Source organism: Protopterus annectens, chromosome 8.part0 (genome assembly GCF_019279795.1).
Source record: "Protopterus annectens isolate FY-2018-M chromosome 8.part0, PAN1.0, whole genome shotgun sequence".
NCBI classification, from domain to species: domain Eukaryota; kingdom Metazoa; phylum Chordata; order Ceratodontiformes; family Protopteridae; genus Protopterus; species Protopterus annectens.
This window is the reverse complement of record NC_056741.1, coordinates 630,404,003-630,421,492: the sequence shown is the minus strand read 5'-3', so window position 1 is coordinate 630,421,492 and position 17,490 is coordinate 630,404,003. Positions and strand designations below refer to the sequence as shown.

General features: G+C 41.1%; 1 protein-coding gene across 1 annotated transcript in view; it reads right to left on the bottom strand.

The window, feature by feature from the left end:
* Nucleotides 1-4,414: 4,414 nt before the first annotated feature.
* The window catches only part of LOC122808956 (calcium/calmodulin-dependent protein kinase type 1D-like), a 1,068,410-nt gene continuing 1,055,334 nt past the window's right edge, over nt 4,415-17,490 (bottom strand). The window contains exon 12 of the mRNA XM_044080114.1: nt 4,415-9,522. The gene's annotated coding sequence lies outside the window, so the exon portion shown is untranslated. The remainder of the gene's footprint in view (nt 9,523-17,490) is intronic.

The window sequence follows — 17,490 nt, the reverse complement described above, 5'->3', positions numbered from 1 at the left end:
GGTCTGTGGGGACTTCCTGGATGGCTCTTATTTCTAGCAACCTTTGAACCTCTAGGTTTGCTTGATCCTGAAGACTGGGTGGAACATCTGGGATTGCGTTTTGATTTGTTGGGGGGGTTGGGAGAAGGGAATTTTGTAAATCCTGGATATTATCCAGGTATCTTCCATGATTGTTTGCCAGGCTTTGGGGTACTTGGATAATCTGCCCCCGACTGCCTCCAGAGGTGGACAGTCGGCCCTCATTTTTGGAGTGCTGGAAAGGCCTGCCAGAGAAGATATCTCTGTCAGCCTGATTCTGCGGACCCCCACCCACCATGGGGTTGGCACTTCCCATTGTTGTTTCCCCCTCTGCCCCTGGGGGAACTGTCTCCACGTTTGTCAGGTGAAACTCCCTGGGATTTTCTGAACCACATCTTCCCGCTCTTCTGACCCCTGGGGTAAGGTCTGGGGGGGGTGTACTTCCATGGCAGAGAGAGTTTTGCCATCTCATTCACACCTGGTATGGGTCTCTTACCTGCGACCCAAACAGCGATGAGCCGTCAAAGGGGGTGTTGGTAAAGGAGGACTTGAAGAACTCTGCAATTTGACAAAGGCACATCCAGGAGTGCCTGTGCAAAGCAACTCCTGTGCCTGCTGCCCTATTCGCTCCATCTGCTGCGTAGGAGATCAGCCACATGGAGGATGTAACTATAGATGTCAAGGTAGCAAAGTTGTGAAGCCGCCTTGCTCACAGCTCCTTCATCTGTAGGATCCTGTAGGGTATCTCCTAGTTCCTGCAAGAGATCCCTTTGAAGGCGTGTAAACTGAGACAAATAATTCAGCAACAATATGCTTCCCATACCTGTCCATCGTATGAGACTCTTTGTTCAGTGGATGGACAGAAGAAGTCTCCGCTAACTCTTTCTTGGTGGCTGCCGCCACCATCATGGCATCAACAGGCATACCCTTTGATAGAAAATACCTATCCTCTGGAGTAATTATGAATTTATTAGGCCTCCACAGAAATGGTTCCATAGTCTCTGGGGAGCTCCAGGCCTTTTGACTCAACAAAGCCAGTAGAGGGTCAAAAGGAGGGGACACCCAAGAGGTGGAGGGTTGGGAACCAAATGCATCCAGGTACACAGACTCATCCTCAGAAGGGGCAAGTGATTTCCAGCCACCTCTCTATCTAAGGATTTCCAGGATGTCTGAAAAAGAGACATCCTCAGAGGGGGATCGTGGGGATCCTTCTGAGTCCTCCAAGTCTGTGTCCAAAGTGAGGGACTCAGGGGAGTCCAAATGCTTCCTCTTGCATTTTCTCTTCTGAGGGACCTCCTCTGAGGGATACTCAGGGGAGGTTTCAGAGGAGGGGTCACCCAATGGGGCATCCTGGAGCATGGGTTCCCTATGCTTAGGGGGGTAGGGGGATCAGAGGCAGACTCAGGCACTAAAATAGTAGGAGCCAATGGAGCTGAGGGTGGAGCAGTCTCGGGGACAGCATGCTCCTCATCACCTCGAAGGCACCGTGGTCCCGGCAACAAAGAGTCTATTGACTTCCTCCTAACTGAGGGAGATGGCTCCGAAGCTGATGTAGGAGCAGACCTCACTTGCTCTGAAGCACCGAGAGGGAGAGTGGGGTTGGACAAGGGTCCAATGCCACTCCCCCCTCGGAGCTGGTGAGAGAGCATCAGCCCTTAGATCCTTTGATAGACAGAGATAACGGAGACTGGAGCGGTGGTCAGAACTGATAGACCAGTGGTGGTCTTCTGAGCTGGCGGTGCCAGCACAATGACATCCATGCACTCTGGCACTGAACTCAAAGGAGTCAGAGGAGGAATCGATAACGGTGCAGGCTGAGGAGTCAGCGTCAAATCCTTGTGGGCTAGGTACGATAATAATTTAGCTAATGCCTGTGTCTTGAGAAGCCTCTCCACCACCCTCTCCACATCATGATCCGAAAGCCTGGATGATCGAGAGTAATGAGAGGAAGACCGATGACTGCCTGCCACAGACTGCAACAGTGGGAATTGTGGAACAGACCTCACCGGCTCCAGAGAGGGAGTCCTGCTCCTCTTGAGAGTCCTGACTGGCTCTGAAACTACTGATGGAGCCGCTGGAGGAAGTGGTTTGTCAGAACCAATGCTCAGATCCGACAGACTCATGTGTTTATCCTTGGACTTTGATGGCTCTGAGATTGGAGCTGAGGAAGATGATGGCTTAGGTGACTTATCTTGTTTTTTTGCTGGCTGAGAACCCTCAATAGCCACATTAATAGGGCTCTTAAGCAAGCCTCATAAAATCAACTTATTCTTTCTTTCCTGCAGGACCCAAGAACTAAAGGCATGACATATAGAACATGAGTCCTGCAGGTATACAGCCCCTAAGCAATAGACACAGCTCATGTACCCATCCGTAAGGGACATCTTCTGGCAGCACGAGTCACACTTCTTAAAACCCAAAGGTTTTGACTCCTTATGTTCCTTAGACATACTAGGTAAAGGAAAAAAAAAACACCAACAACAGTGACAAAAGTAACTAAGGAAACTTTAAACTCTAAACTATTTAAATTCAAAAACTTTTTTTTTTTTTTTTTTAAGAAAAAGGAGAGAAGGGGAAGAGTCACTAAGTTAAATGATGACTCCCCCTACCCAGGAGAGCCTCTAACTTAAACAGCTGCTCCTATAATAAAGGAGAAAAGGAAAAGGAAGGAAAACAAGCCTTTAAACGAAGACGGGGCTAACAGAAAAGAACAGAGAACCCTCTAAGTCAAACAGGTTCAAGGAAAGCATTAGGCCTGAGGGAAAAGAATGATGGCCACAAGAACAACAACAAAAGGCAGCAGCGGGAAGGTTACAAAAGGCACTAGCCTAAGGAGAACACACTCAGACTATACTAATAGAAAAAAGCTATTTAACTTCAAAAAACTTTGTCAAAAGCCAAAAAGAAGAAAATACTTGGCCTGAGCCAGTACAAGCAATCTCGACGCTGCAAGCGGCAAATGAGATCTGGGTAACTACTGCTAGGCATGTTGGGATAGGGGCTAGCCTCAAGCCAGTAAGAAGCTCTCGAGCTATAGTATACAGCTGAGTCGGAGCCGAGGATCGGCTCTGATCCCTACCAGCAAGGAGGCGAGACAGGACAACATAACATCAGGTTTTCTAAAGCCTCAGGTTCATCAGATTCTGAATGCATAGAGTTTGAATTTTGTCACATTTTAACGGATTTTTCTAGCCATTATTTTCATGTCAAGCTTGAGCCAGTACTTCCATATATTATCAAATGCAAAGTCTGTTTGTAATGTAATGTTTTCACCCCTGTCAGAGATACATACTAGCTGAGTAACCATGAGCTCATGATGACTCACATATTTATCTATTAAATGACTGTAATACATTAGCTATCATTTTTGAAATTTCATGAAAAATTAACTCTCACATCAGTGACACACAGTTTTTATACACTATCTTGTATAATTTCTCTCTACACTATTAATTATTGATTGAAACCCTTTGTTACTAGCATCCATATCTGAACTTCACGTTACTCATTACAGAGGCATTACTCCCAGTATCAGCTTTGAAGTTCACAGAATTTCTTTCCTTTCCCACAGAAAAGACTTTACTTTTCTGATATTTACACCTTGCAAGGTGCATAAATATAATGCATGCTGTGCATTTTCTGTGTTCCTTTTTCCCAGCATGGGCATTAATCGAAATTAAGTACTAAACATTTTTCAACTCTTGTCTTCCTAGTACACAAACACATACACACACACACACACACACACACACACACACACACACACACACACAAACACATACACACACACACACACACGTACGTTATTGCATACTTGCAGTTTACAACATTTTATCACATGTATGCCATTATTCCTGTTCAGACTTTTCATTTACAACCAGTAAAACCAGCATGAACTAGCTTTGCTGTCTTCCATTCTATTGGAACACCCTGTGCATTTTTCTTTTGTACATTGTTGCATGCTACCACTTGTAAATTTTGTAAACTTGTTCTACTTCATCTGCTATATCAACCTTTAAGATATTTTCTTGTGTTAAATTAGTTTCTGTCAACAACTTTCTTTATCAAACAGATATGTACATTACTGTCATTCAATATTTGCTGTATTACCATAATTATAATCATGGGCCAATTATCTAAACTCAGCCACATACCAAGCTGGATATTCAGCAACCATCTTTCTGAAGACTCAGTCAAATATTTCTACTATCTCACGGTTTATGGCTAACTAGGTGTTTGTAAGCTTGAAAGTTGTTCATAAATTATTTCTTCTGGCAGCTTCTCAATACTTAGGAGTTTTCTCTTCAAACTTACAGATATAGCTTCTAGTATATTTATGAAAACTGCAGTCTTTTTTTCTATTTTCACTCAAAAAATGTACAACAAAACAAACTGGTTTGGTAAACGTGAAAAAGCAGTTTATTCAAATAACATAAACATCATACGTTTTCATGCTACAAACACTTCAAATATTTAAAATCAAACTAAAACAACAAATGAATTTATAGATAGACAAAGCCCATGTGACAACACAATTAAAGTGAAGCATATTTAAAAATATAAAGTTGATAAAATACATCTTAATATAGTGGGTTTCAGATAAAACAATATTTAATATGCAGAAACGTATTCATTTTCCCAATTGCCTTTTCTTTGAAATGATTTTTAGATAATAATTTCCAATCAGCCCTGACAATTGTTCTGCAATAAGATGTGTAATCTTCCATACCCGAACAAGTCTGTTTGTAATGTAATGTTTCCACCCCTGTTAGAGATACATACTAGCTGAGTAACCATAAAACAGAGCTCATGATGACTCACATATTTATCTATTAAATGTCTGTGTAATACATTAGCTATCATTTTTGAAAGTTCAGAAATAATTTCACAAAATCCTTCCTTCAGTTTTTTTATTTTTCTCTACATAATAAACTTTGCATGTTTATTAGCAAAATCTGAAACTAGTGCAGCTGATATAGTGAGGCATGCAGTCACATGAAATGAAACCATAAGCCTTAAGAGCCAGCTCAAGTGGAAAGCTATAAATAATACACAAAAATATGTCAGTAAACTGTGTGCATTCATAAAAGACACAGCAATACAAATACATTCAATTACTTTTAACAAAAATATGCAATGTTCCAAAAAGGCATCTACTTTTGTGCCACCTGGCTGTCTCTCAATAGGAGCAGATGCACATGGGGTAAAGTCCCAGTTATTTGCCGTTTGCAATATATATACAAACTGGATCCAGTTTAAACACAGATTCATTGACTTCCACAGGAGACTGAAGGTTTCCTTGGTGGAATCTTTCATCTCCTAGTAGGGGAAGGTTTTTCAAGAGAGTCTATGTTGCGCTGAAAAATATTTTGTCTTTATTTAGAATTTTTTTTACATTTTTTATTATAAGACTTGTTTTTCAAAGAAACTCATTAATGTAGTGTACATTTTTGCTGTGTTATTCAAAGTGACAATATAAGTGAATGCACAATGTCCTGTTTTGCTGTTTTCATGTTTTGTATCACTGTTTAAATGTTCAATTGAGCTTAATGAAAGAGTCGGTGTTATATAATTAACACCAATGCAACTTTTAACATACTAACTGATGAAATCTTGACATCAGATCAAATGCATTGCATGTTTTGCCATTATTTTTATATTAATTAGTGATATGGCCTTTATTTCATTAATGAATAATAAATGTTTGAGTAACTCAGCAGTAGAATAGGGTAATAAGTCTGCTGCTTTAAACTAGAAGTACACCAACTTTGCATGACTGCTGTTGATATGTTGTACATCTGGTAGATTTGTCTGTTTTATTTACCTGTAAGGCCACAGCCAGAAAAGGCAACCATAGGCTGAAGGCAGAAGGAACAGAAAGTGAGGCAGGAGAGAGACCTGCAAGACCCTTAGTTCATGGTGATCAGTCAAGAATGCCTGCATTGTTTAGCTTTGTCTTTCTAAAGGAAATTACATTAGGACCGTTCTTCCTCATATCAACCCTGAATCTCCTACTTTCAGTTACTAGCAATGATTCTGTATATGACAATAAATAATAGAAATGTTTAGGTGGCTATTGTTTGTTATGAATGAAAGTGAAGTGATGGGTAGCCTGAAAATTAAACACTGAGAATAAGGAAAGAATCATTTAGCCTGTGTATTTTATTTGTGTAAGGAAATAAATACTCATACCTTTCATTGCCCAGCCAGCATTTTGCAATTTCAGATGGATTAGGAAAACAAGAAGTGTCAGCAACATGTGTTAATTGTGACTGGTGCATTTAGGTACCAGCAACAGAAACTACACTTGCAATATCAATAATAATAATAATAATAATAATAATAATAATAATAATAATAAATGTTAATTCATTTTTATTTGAAAAGACAGGGACATGTGAAGTAACAGGGACTAGGCAAGAAGCAATAGGGGTAGATATCATAAAAGCCAATGACCATTACAGACTTCACATTAGCCTATATGTATGCAAATGGAAAAGCAGTTTATTGGCTTTCTTTGTTCTATCATCTACTGAAAGCAGCTTACTTTTCAATGAAATATAATATATATGCAAGTGCCACACATTTTTGGTGGAAGAAAGTTACACTGTATTTCTAAGGTGCGGCAATGGATGTTCAACTATTTCCTTTGTTTTCATTTTGCATTTGCACAATGGATGTGTGGTACTGTTAGTGCAACTGGGTTCCACTGTGAAAAACAATGTAAATCAACCAGTGGCAAAATAGTAGGTGTTGAAGGATCAAAACCCACCTCCACAATTCAGTAAAGCATACTCAATATAAAACATTTTTTTTCACGGGGTTGTGCCCTGCATCTCCCATATGAGCCCTTTGCTCCCCATCCAGACTCCATTTACTTATGTATACAAACTGCATGATCACATTCCACAGAGAAAGGAAAACATGCTGCTTTGATGAGTACAGCATGCACACAAAGTGTGATTTTATTACGATAACAACAAATGCATTCAGGGAAAAGAGCTGCACTAAGCAGTTAGTACTTAGTGAGCGATGTATCAACTACATGTAGGGAAATCAGTGCAACTGTGTTTGTAACAGTTGTTACAGAGAGTGGACAAATGACCCAGTATTTGGTCCCATTGAGGAACTGGCACTATTATAGAATCCTCAGTGGAGATCAGAAATCCCATAGGAGCACTGGCTATGGGGGGAGCAAGGTTGTTTTGAGGGTTTTCATCATTTGCGGAATTCAGTGATATTTCCTTGCTGATGCCAATTGCATGTAAAACCCTAGAGAGGTACTGCACACACACAGAGGGGGTAAGGCCTTAAATCTATTGCCCCACCCAGTCTCAGATATGTGACAACTCTGCTCTCAGCTGCTTGGCTCTCTCACTTAAGAGGAATAAGTTGGCTATAGGACTCTCATGTCCTGCAGGAATGCAAGGGCTAATGGACTGAGCAGAAAGGGTGGGGGGACAAGCTTTTGGTCACAGAGATAATGGACAAAAAAATTATAGCCTGCGAGCTTAATGATTCCCTTTAGTCCCCACTGTAAACTCTAGTACACAGTGGTGACCCATTGTTTTCCAGAACTGCACATGCAGTTCATGACTAGAAGATTTCATGTTTTTGTATGCATACACCTTTGCAAACTACTGGTATTTGCTGTTCTGTGTGAATTTTTTTGCTTGGCCCTAACAACAACAAACTTCAGATCACAGAAAGAGCATTACACTTCCCCCCCCCTCCCATACCTGCTAACCATTAGGTTTTTCCGCCATTCACAAACACCAATCTAACCATTTTCCTTTACCTTAATCTTGAATCACTTCTTGCATTTGGCCATTAATCAACTAAAGTGTGGTTTTTGTGAACTTGGTAGGTTCAGTAAGAGACATACACACAAGCAGCCTCACCCCATTACAAGCTAATGGCTCTTAAGAAGTCTCTGATCTCCCGCAGGAGTCACTGAAAACATGCACACCTTGGAGATTTGCATCCCTTCCCTTCCCTTCTTTGCCCTTCCACCAGGAAGATGTGAGCAGGTGAACACTATAATTTCTTTATGCCGCTGGCAACATCTTCCAGTACCCTTACAAACCTAGGTCATCTGTGTGATAGTCAGGGCTCTGTTCCTCTACTCCCAGGAGTTTGCAAATTATCTTTTTTTCATGTTTGAAAATATAACTGAATGGAAAAGAAAGTGTGTTCCTTCAGTGAAATAAACATTGTTATTTACCAGATTACTAGAACTAAGAGTGGTAGGAAGGAACATTTTTCTTGCATATGAACCTATTTTTCTCTAAGACTTGGAACCAAGATAATTTTAGGCAGATAGACTTCATGATGTGTATAGTTTTCGATTATTTTATGGTTGCAAAACCTCTATTGGCAAGCATTAGCACCCATTCTGTAAGTGGGTGCCTGCTTGGTTGCATCTGCAGAATAAGTATCTCTGGTTGATATTTGTATGGACAGACTTAGAAAACATTAAGACCTTTGGAGAACATGTTTCTCTAAATAATCATAGTATAGTGGTCCACAATAGTGTAGTCTCAACTCTGTCATTCTTTTACTTAAGACAGAATACACAGTCATTCCAGAAATCTGTCCAAGTGGGCTACTGCAGAAAATGTGTTGGCAGCTACTGTCCTGCAGTAACGCACCTTACGCTGTATGTCTTCCTTATTAAGTTATACTAGCACACGCTTGTATTTGGCTGTTAGTCCCAAAAGATTTGTGCTAAAATATTCTTACAGCTACATGCAGGTGATTAACTAGCAGTAACAAGTTTCGAAATTACTCTAAGGGAGGGGACTTAAAAGTTGTCATTTAAAGCAAAGCTCTTGCACCTGTGACTTGTAAAGGTGAAATACCTGCTGTTACTGTTCAGATTACATATGAGGCCTACCTCCTGAAGCATACTACTATAGAAGATGTGTAACACAAGAACAGTGAATACTATACATCATCACCATTAGATAATACTGCCATTTGGTGTATCCCTTCTGTTCATCTGACATGCAATAATCTTGCATAACATATGCCACTTAGTATACAGCAAGTGTCTGATGCTAAATGTTGCGGATGTTTGATGGGTGATGTGCACTGTACATACTACAGGTTACTCTGGTATAATGGGCTGTTTGGGATAATTCCACAAACTTGCAAGATAAGACTGATATAAACTGTTGCATTGGAGCATTAAAGAGAATATTACTAGTTATGAATATTGTGAGAAATGAGACAAAGCTCACTTTACAATGTTTCCATTCTCATGTAATTTACAGGAATACATCTCCATAACTCAACTCCACTGTTTTCATCATGCTTGGCAAAGTTTTTCTGTACATTTGTGTTCAGTTAGAGGAAGATTCACAGATAGAAAAATCCCAATAAATCCAATAAAAAGACATGCACATTCAAAAGAAGCAAAGTTGTGCACAGTACTGAGATAGGAAGCTGTATCTGCACATGCCTCATCGCAGTTGTTTCATCTTTAGTGATGATTGTGGAGACCTGGAAGACATAAATAAAACATAAGAATTTTGTATTCCAATACTTTAGCAGAATTATTTCAGAACTTCCAAATACTTTCAAACCTATTTAATAGTCTGACAGCACAAAGGTTGGCAGTTGACACAGAGGATTAAGGCTGTGAGGTGTAGTTCCTGTGGTACAGGATTTGACTCCATCAGCCTTCATTCGCCTACTATGTGATCATGAGCAAGTCACTTAACAAGACATTAGTCCCAGGTTGCCCTGAAAAGAGACTAAATGTTCAGTGGGCCTACCTGGTTAGAAAACAGATATTACAGTTGTATTAACTGCACAGAAATATATATGCTAAGACAACACTGTTTCAGGGCCAACAGTCTGTCTCTCACACACACACACACACACTGTAATATCTATTATTTAAACTGATGTTGGTCAGCTTTCTGTTCTTTGGTTTCCACCACTCATCTCCCATCTGCAAACCCTATGGTGTCATAGGGTGGATAAGTATAACAAATCTTTTGCACTTATTAATAAACATCTCTACCAGTTTCTTTCTAGGAGATTTCAAACCAATTTCCATAGAAAGGAGACATAACACTATCTTCCTAGCTGAATTTCACAGCATGCATATGTTTACTGGCTGCTAACTGGAGTGAATGACTGTGAAATTTGGTTGTGTTCTGTTCATCATAATTTTAAAATTTCAGATGAACAGAATATTAAATGTGTGCAGATAATATAAGCATGGGGTTTGGGAGACTTCAGCAAATGAGAGTGGAATGAAATGGAATGCAAAACTGAAGGCACACAAGATGAAACTGAATGAAAGAAAATGGAGAAAATCAGAGGAAGCTGAGAACTGAGATGGAAGGGGAAATAGTGGAATAGGTTAACAGCTTCAAGTATCTGGGAGGGAAGACTGAGGGGAAGTAAATCCTGAATGAGGAGGTTAAAGTAATAATGAGATTGGCTGCAGCTAAATGGCATATAGTGTCAGGGGGTATTGTGAGATAGAAGAATGACAAAGAAGCAGAAATGTAAGGTGTACAAAAAGTGGCGTGTTCAGTACTGCTGTATGTAAAGAATCCTTGGCAGTAAAGGCAGGCAGAGCAGTCGAGAAAGCTAGAGGTGATGGAAATGAAGTGCCTGAGATGGGTGGTAGGGTGCACACTGTGGGACAGATGCAGAACTGAAGATATCAAAGCAGAATCACACGCAGCTCCGACTGCAGAGAAGTTCAAAGAGAACAGATTATGCTGGTTTGGGCACATGTGCTGGAAAACAGAAGACAATCGAGTCAAGAAGATTTGGGAAAGACAAGAAGAAGGGAAATGAGGGCCTCTAGCAAAAAGATGCATGGATTGTGTGACAGACGACTTGCAGCAGTCAGGCATGAGTGGGTAGGAGAGTGGTACTGAATCAAGGGAGATGGTGACAGTTGACTTCACACCCCAAACCCTTGTAGAAAATTGGGAAATGGGGGGTTAATGATGACACATATTTCACACTGTCCCTATATATGATGCTTCTTGTTTTACATGTTTCTATTCTCTTGGTTTAAAACTCCAAAAATAAACAAGTGGCGTTCAATAACGACTACTGAACAAACAACAAAAAATGAAGAACGCCTATTCCACGGTATCTTGAGACGCCAATAACACCTTCCAAATGCAATGACTCACAATAACAAAAGTGCTAAAATAGTGTTATTAAACTCGAGAAAAAAACTGTTGACCATTCCAATACCATTAAAACATCAATTTAATATCCAACATGGTTAATTAAGCGCTTTCACCCACTTGGTTTGGATTTTTTTATATTTCTTGGGACCTTGTAAAGTATATTTTTTTCTAGTATCATCCTTGGCTCAATGTCTTTCCCATTATTTCCTCTTTCTTTTCTGAATCTCCAAGTATGTATTATTGTTTTGTTTCTTTGTCTGTGTTAGACAATTCACAGCACCTTCCAAGTACTCTTAACCAGTTATAGCATGTGTGCAGTCGCATTTTTGTCTTGTACAGGACTCCTAAATGTATATATTTTAGACTATACATTTTAGTTTGCTAAGCATGTCTACCTATTTTTATTTACACCTTTAAACTTATTATATGGGTTTGATGTGGTCTTACCATTTTGCTAAACCTTATTTTCTACTATATGTCATAATAATAAAAATAATAACAATGTTTTTAGTTTCTCATTAGTGGTTAAGGGTAATCCCATAGTTTATTAATCTGGCAGTCAGTGGTTAAGGGTAATTACATAGTTTATTAATCTGGCGGGCAGTGGTTAAGGGTAATTCCATAGTATATTAATCTGTCAGTCTATGTTTTCTGCTATTGGACTGTATTCTCTGTATCACAGTCGGTAACAAATATTTGTGGAGTAGAAATATGAAAAGATATTTTCTTGTATAGGTTCATAGGTTCATAGGTTCATACTAGGCTATCTGCCCGAGGGCATTTACAAGCCTAGCCCATAGTTTTGTGGCTTACGCCACCCCTTTAGTATGGGGAACTATACCCATTATTTTGCTGTGCCTCTGTTGAGCAGTGACACTGAGGTAATCCCTGGGGTATATCTGCGATCTCCCATCCATTGGTCAAGATTTCTCTTGAACAAGGCCAGCGAGGTGCTCTGCCTCACATATACCGGGATTTTATTCCACAGCATAGGGAGTCTTTGGGTGATGAATCTATCCCTCCAGCACGTCCTATTAATAGCCGTGTCGAGGTTTAAGTCTCCCGCCCTTGTGGCTCTGACGGATCTAGATTTTTGATGTGAAGCATATTCATCAAATCTGGGTTTGACATGGCCTTGTATGTTAGGCAAAGGTCACCTCTGAGCAAGCGGTGCGACTGAATAGAGCTGGAGTTCTTTCAGTCGGGCAGCATAGGACAGATGTTTGAGACCCTTTATCCTTTTGGTGAGGAACTTTTGTGGCCTCTCCAGCTGCTGCAAGTGTCGGGTCAGATACATTCCGAATGGGGCATTGTACTCAATCATTGGTCTGATGAGTGATGAGTATAGGGAGACTATGACCTCCCTTGATCTAGATGAGAATCCCTTCATGATAAGGTGGGCAATGTAGAAGGTCTTCCTAACTACTTTAGCTACATGGGTGTCGAATGACAGACTACTATCAACCTGGGTCCCCAGGTCCCTGATAACTTCTTCTGTGCTCAGTGGATTGCCACCTATTTGGTAGCTAGGGGTAACCTTGTTTTTCCCGAAGGGTATGACTATGCATTTTTTGGCATTTAACTTTAGGCCATGTCTCTGGCACCAGTTATCCGTTTCTGTGAGCCCCTTCTGAAGGATATCTGTGTCAGATGTGTTTTCTACTATGGCCCAGTTTGCAGTCATCTGCAAACTTTGTCAGCCATAACCCTCCTGTGTTTGCTTGTACTTCGGAAAAGTAGATGCCAAACAAGAGTGGGCCCAGGACTGAGCCCTGTGGTACACCACTTGTGACAGGCTTTGAGTCTGACATGGCGCCAGCAACTTTGACCCTGTGGGTTCTGTCACTCAGCCAGTTTGCAACCCATCTTGTGATGTATGGGTTAACATTTAAGCTGATGAGTTTTTCAATGATACCCGAGTGGGGTATTGTATCGAAGGCCTTCGCCAGATCGAGGTAGGCTGTATGGACTGCCTTTCCTCATCAATGGCTTTGGTGACTGTTTCAAAAAGTCAACCAAGTTTAGAAGGCATGATCTGCCTTTGACAAAGCCAAACTGGGATGGATCCAAAGTCTGCAAATTTCCTATGTCTTTATTTATGAGGTCCATTATGATCCTCTCCATGGCTTTGCAGATAAGGCTTGTCAAGCTAATGGGCGGTAATTTCCAGGGTCGGTGGAGGCACCGCCTTTGTGAAGTGGGACCACAGTTGCAGTGCGCCACTCCTGGGTGCGTATCCAGAGGTAAGACTATGATTAAACAGCTGTCCTAGCTGTGGGTTTAATTCCTCGTTGAGTTCGTGGAGCACACAGCCGGGGACACCATCAGGTCCCATGGATGCTGTGTTTTTGCTTTGGAGAGAGCAGTTCTCACTTGGGCGTTGGAGATGTTTGGCGGCTGCTATCGCTTGGTATTGATATCTCTCCTTTTGGGGGAGGGGAGAAGTTTGCACTGAACCTGTCAGCCAGTATGTTGGCAATGTCTGTAGGATCAGTAATCTTCACATCATTTTGAACTAGTTCTGAGCATATCTGGGAGTTTCCTCCCAGATTTCTAACATAGCTAAAGAAGGCCTTATGATTGTCTTTTGAGTCTTTAGCTATTTTTCTCTCAAAATTTGCTTTGGATGATTTTATGAGAGCTCTTATGTTTTTACTTATAGTGATCAAGGGTGTCTTACCTTTTAAGGATTTTGCTCTATCTTGTAGTAGCTTCCTCCTTTTGTTGTAGAGTTTGTTTATGGCTGGGGTCCACCAGACTGGACGCTTGCCTTTGGTACAAAGAGTCTTTGTTTTGCTTGGGATTGCCTTATCCATGCAGTCCTGCAGGTGCTGGTAGAAAGCATTTGTAAGTGATTCAGCGGCTTGAGTACTGTTTTCCCGGCTCGGGGCCTTAAAGGAGACCACATTAGTCTTTAGAAGTGTGAAGTCGGCTTCGAGAAGTTCTTTACTGTGTTCTTGTTTTTTTCAGGAGGGAGTGGGATGAGGACCTCCAGCGAGATTAGTTTGTGATCTGATCTCACCAGTGAGGGGTATACTTCGGTGTTGAACATTGTGCTCCCATGTTCGTGATGATGAGATCAAGTATGTTTTCTCCTCTTGTGGGGATGGTGACTAGTTGTTCCATGGCATTTGAGTTTATGAATTCCAGGAACTTTTGGGCTAGGGTGTTTGGGCTTGAGTAGTGTTCCCAGTCTATATTAGGGTAATTGAAGTCACCTAGTATGATGGTGTTTGGTGATACATTTATCCCCTCTAGTGTTTTCAGGAAGGCCATGTGAGGTTCCTGAGTTTGTGAGGGTGGCCTGTAACATGCTACAATTTGCAGAGCAGTCTTGCCTATGGTTAATTGCACCTGGATGGTCTCCGATGCATCGTGCGTTGCCACCAGTCTTGAGGTGTGGGTGTCTTTGATGAATATGGATACCCCCTCCTTTCTTGGTATTGTCTGGATTTTGGGGCCGGAACGCATGATAAGAGGTAAAACCTGATAGTGTTGGGGTGCTCTCAGGAGCCTTGAACCAGGTTTCTGTCACTGCACAGACATCGATGTTCTCCATACTGAGAAGGGCCTCGAGTGCGTGCATTTTGAGATTTAGACTTCTGGCATTGAGCAGCATTACCCTTAGTTTTTTCCTTTTTGTGTTCTAGGGTGGTAGGTTTAGAATTTGAGCCTTGCCTAAAAAGGCACTATGGGGTGGCAAGAGCCTTTGCCAATATCCGGAATCCCAGGGTGACAGGTGCAAGCCGTCCCTTGCGCAGCGTGGCTTGTCCAGCATGTCATCCCAGGCAGACAGACATTGGATCCCCTTTGAATGACACCAGAGTTTAAGCCAATTGTTAAAGCTGATCATCTTATCTCTGTATTGTGGCATCATTCTTGGTGAAGGTAGGATACTGCTCAAGGTCAGGGTCATACCTGCCTGGGCTACATAATCAGAGAGCTCCTCAATGTCTCTTTTCATGTAGTCCAAGGAGGTACATCTCAGGTCGTTTACACCAGCGTGGACAATGACTGAGTCGTATTTGTACCTGCTGTTGAGAGACCTGAGTGCTTGCGTTATGTGGCGGATTCTAGCGCCCGACAGGCAGCTTACTGTGACCTTCTCCTTACTCAGTCTGGTGAGCGGGACGTCAGTGTGTCTGACTATGGAGTCACCAATGACTAGTGTGTCTGGCATTGTGTTTGGCCTTAAGGGCTGTGACTGTTTGACACTCTGACTGTGAGGTCTATGTGTTGCAGGTGTTGTGTTCTGAGGTGGTGGTTGTTTGGGTGTCTGCTTTGGTGGCCTCTGCTGTTTTGGTAGATTTTTGATCAGAGCCGCCAGTATGTCTTTGTGTGTTTATGTGTATGATTTGAGGTTGTGATGGTACTATGTGAGACTGGGTCTATAGTGTGTGTGGTAACCTTCTCCTCCTGACTGGTCTTGCCAGTCCTATGTTGAGAGAGCTCAGCCTCCAGTTTGGCCGTATAGTTGCATCTCTCACATGTATTTGTGTTTTGTGGGAGGAGGAGAGGGTTGTCTGTGTACATGAGGCAATTGTAACATTGCCTCAATATTCCCAGGTTCACCAGCTGAGCAGGAGAGGACACTAGCAACTGATCCCTCGACATGCTAGAAGGACTACCGAAAGAACTTTAAAAGAGATTCCGGGGATGTGGGTGACCGAGAAATGGGGGTTTGCCTTTTGGGGTGCTATCTATAAGAGTGCCGTATCAAGGTAATAAGTACTGTAGGAGCAAGTGCTAGGTTTAACAGATAGAGAAAAGTCTACTTGGAGTCAAGTAGAGATGATCTTTTTTAGGTATTAGAGAAAGTGCTAGTAACAGGGATGCTTAAAGGTAAGATTGAAAAGAATGCACTCTGCAGTGTGCACTAGAGAAGTTAGATATGAAAGTAGGTAACTTGAGTTTTACCTGTTTAAAACGTTAAGGTTTAGTGGAGAGTTACTATTTTTAAAACAGCAAGATGGACTGAAAGGGGTGGTTACTTTTGTATTTTGGTGCTATGAAATACTGTAGGATGGCCAATAAATTTAAATAATTGAAGGGGTGGGATTTCAAAAGTATGCGTTTTCTCTATGAGTGCTACTTACTTCCTTTACATCTGGTTTAGGCACTCTTGCATACAATGACTACTCACTTTTTACATGCCTTTTTTATTTTTATTTTAATTTTAATTGAAGACTAAAGTTAGTGTTTCATATTTGTAGCCCTTCTTTTATTCAGGAGAACATATTCTCAACATTAAAAACAGCAATCTGGATTTCTTTCATTTTACAATACTATATGTAAATTAATAAAACACTTATTATTTTATAACCTGGTAACTATGAAACTTTGGGTGCTATTCATCAGCAATGTATGCAGCAGCACAGCAATCGTACGCAAAAAGTAGAAAACAGCTATAGGTAATGCACCTCACAAGTACACCATCAATAAACTAAGTGTGAAGACATTATTGGGTACAGCAAAATAACTTGATTCATAGAGCATGGGAAACAAGCACAATGATGTACATGGAAAAGCACAAGGGTATAACATTATGAACTAAGAACAGAGGACATTACCATGACCAGAAGTACAGAAATATATCTGCAATTTATAATAACCCATATTATCACTGCTGATGTTATCATAGAAAAATTATATGGGAATTCAGTTGTAGAATATTCCCATATTAAGAGGCAATTTAGGTGACAGATCCTCTATGCTAGTCTTAGTGAATGCATTCAGTTAGGTTCTGTATGGATGACCAGACATTGGGTAAGTTATGCCAACAGCGTTAATCATTGGAAGTGGCATGTGAAAGAGGTAAATCAATAACATCAGGAAACCAGTCTCATAACTGCTGTGGCCATTCTGGAAATGAGCACATTCCAAAAACCCACAGATCAAACATTATGTTTATATCCCAGGCATCTGCCAGGGCAGCAGTTTCTGAATTTCCTGCTGGCATGTGAAGACTGTCACATAAAGGTCAGTGATATATTTGAGGGAAATAACCCCAATCATGCAAGGTGTCCACTCAATATGCCATCCCCAAGCATCACAAGTACAGTGGATGGCAAAAATATAGCCATACAACAACAGATATAGATGGTTCATGTACATACCTGAAGTGGCATGCACACCACTCAGATAACTACCAGATGGAATGTGACCAGTGAGGTCACATCATGGATGAGTCAGAACCTCATTCAGGGGGCAATTATAATGTCAATGTCTGGCATTCCAATGCCATGCACCATATACTGGGGTCTAAGCAGACATCACAAGGATATCTGTTACACGTTGACAGATA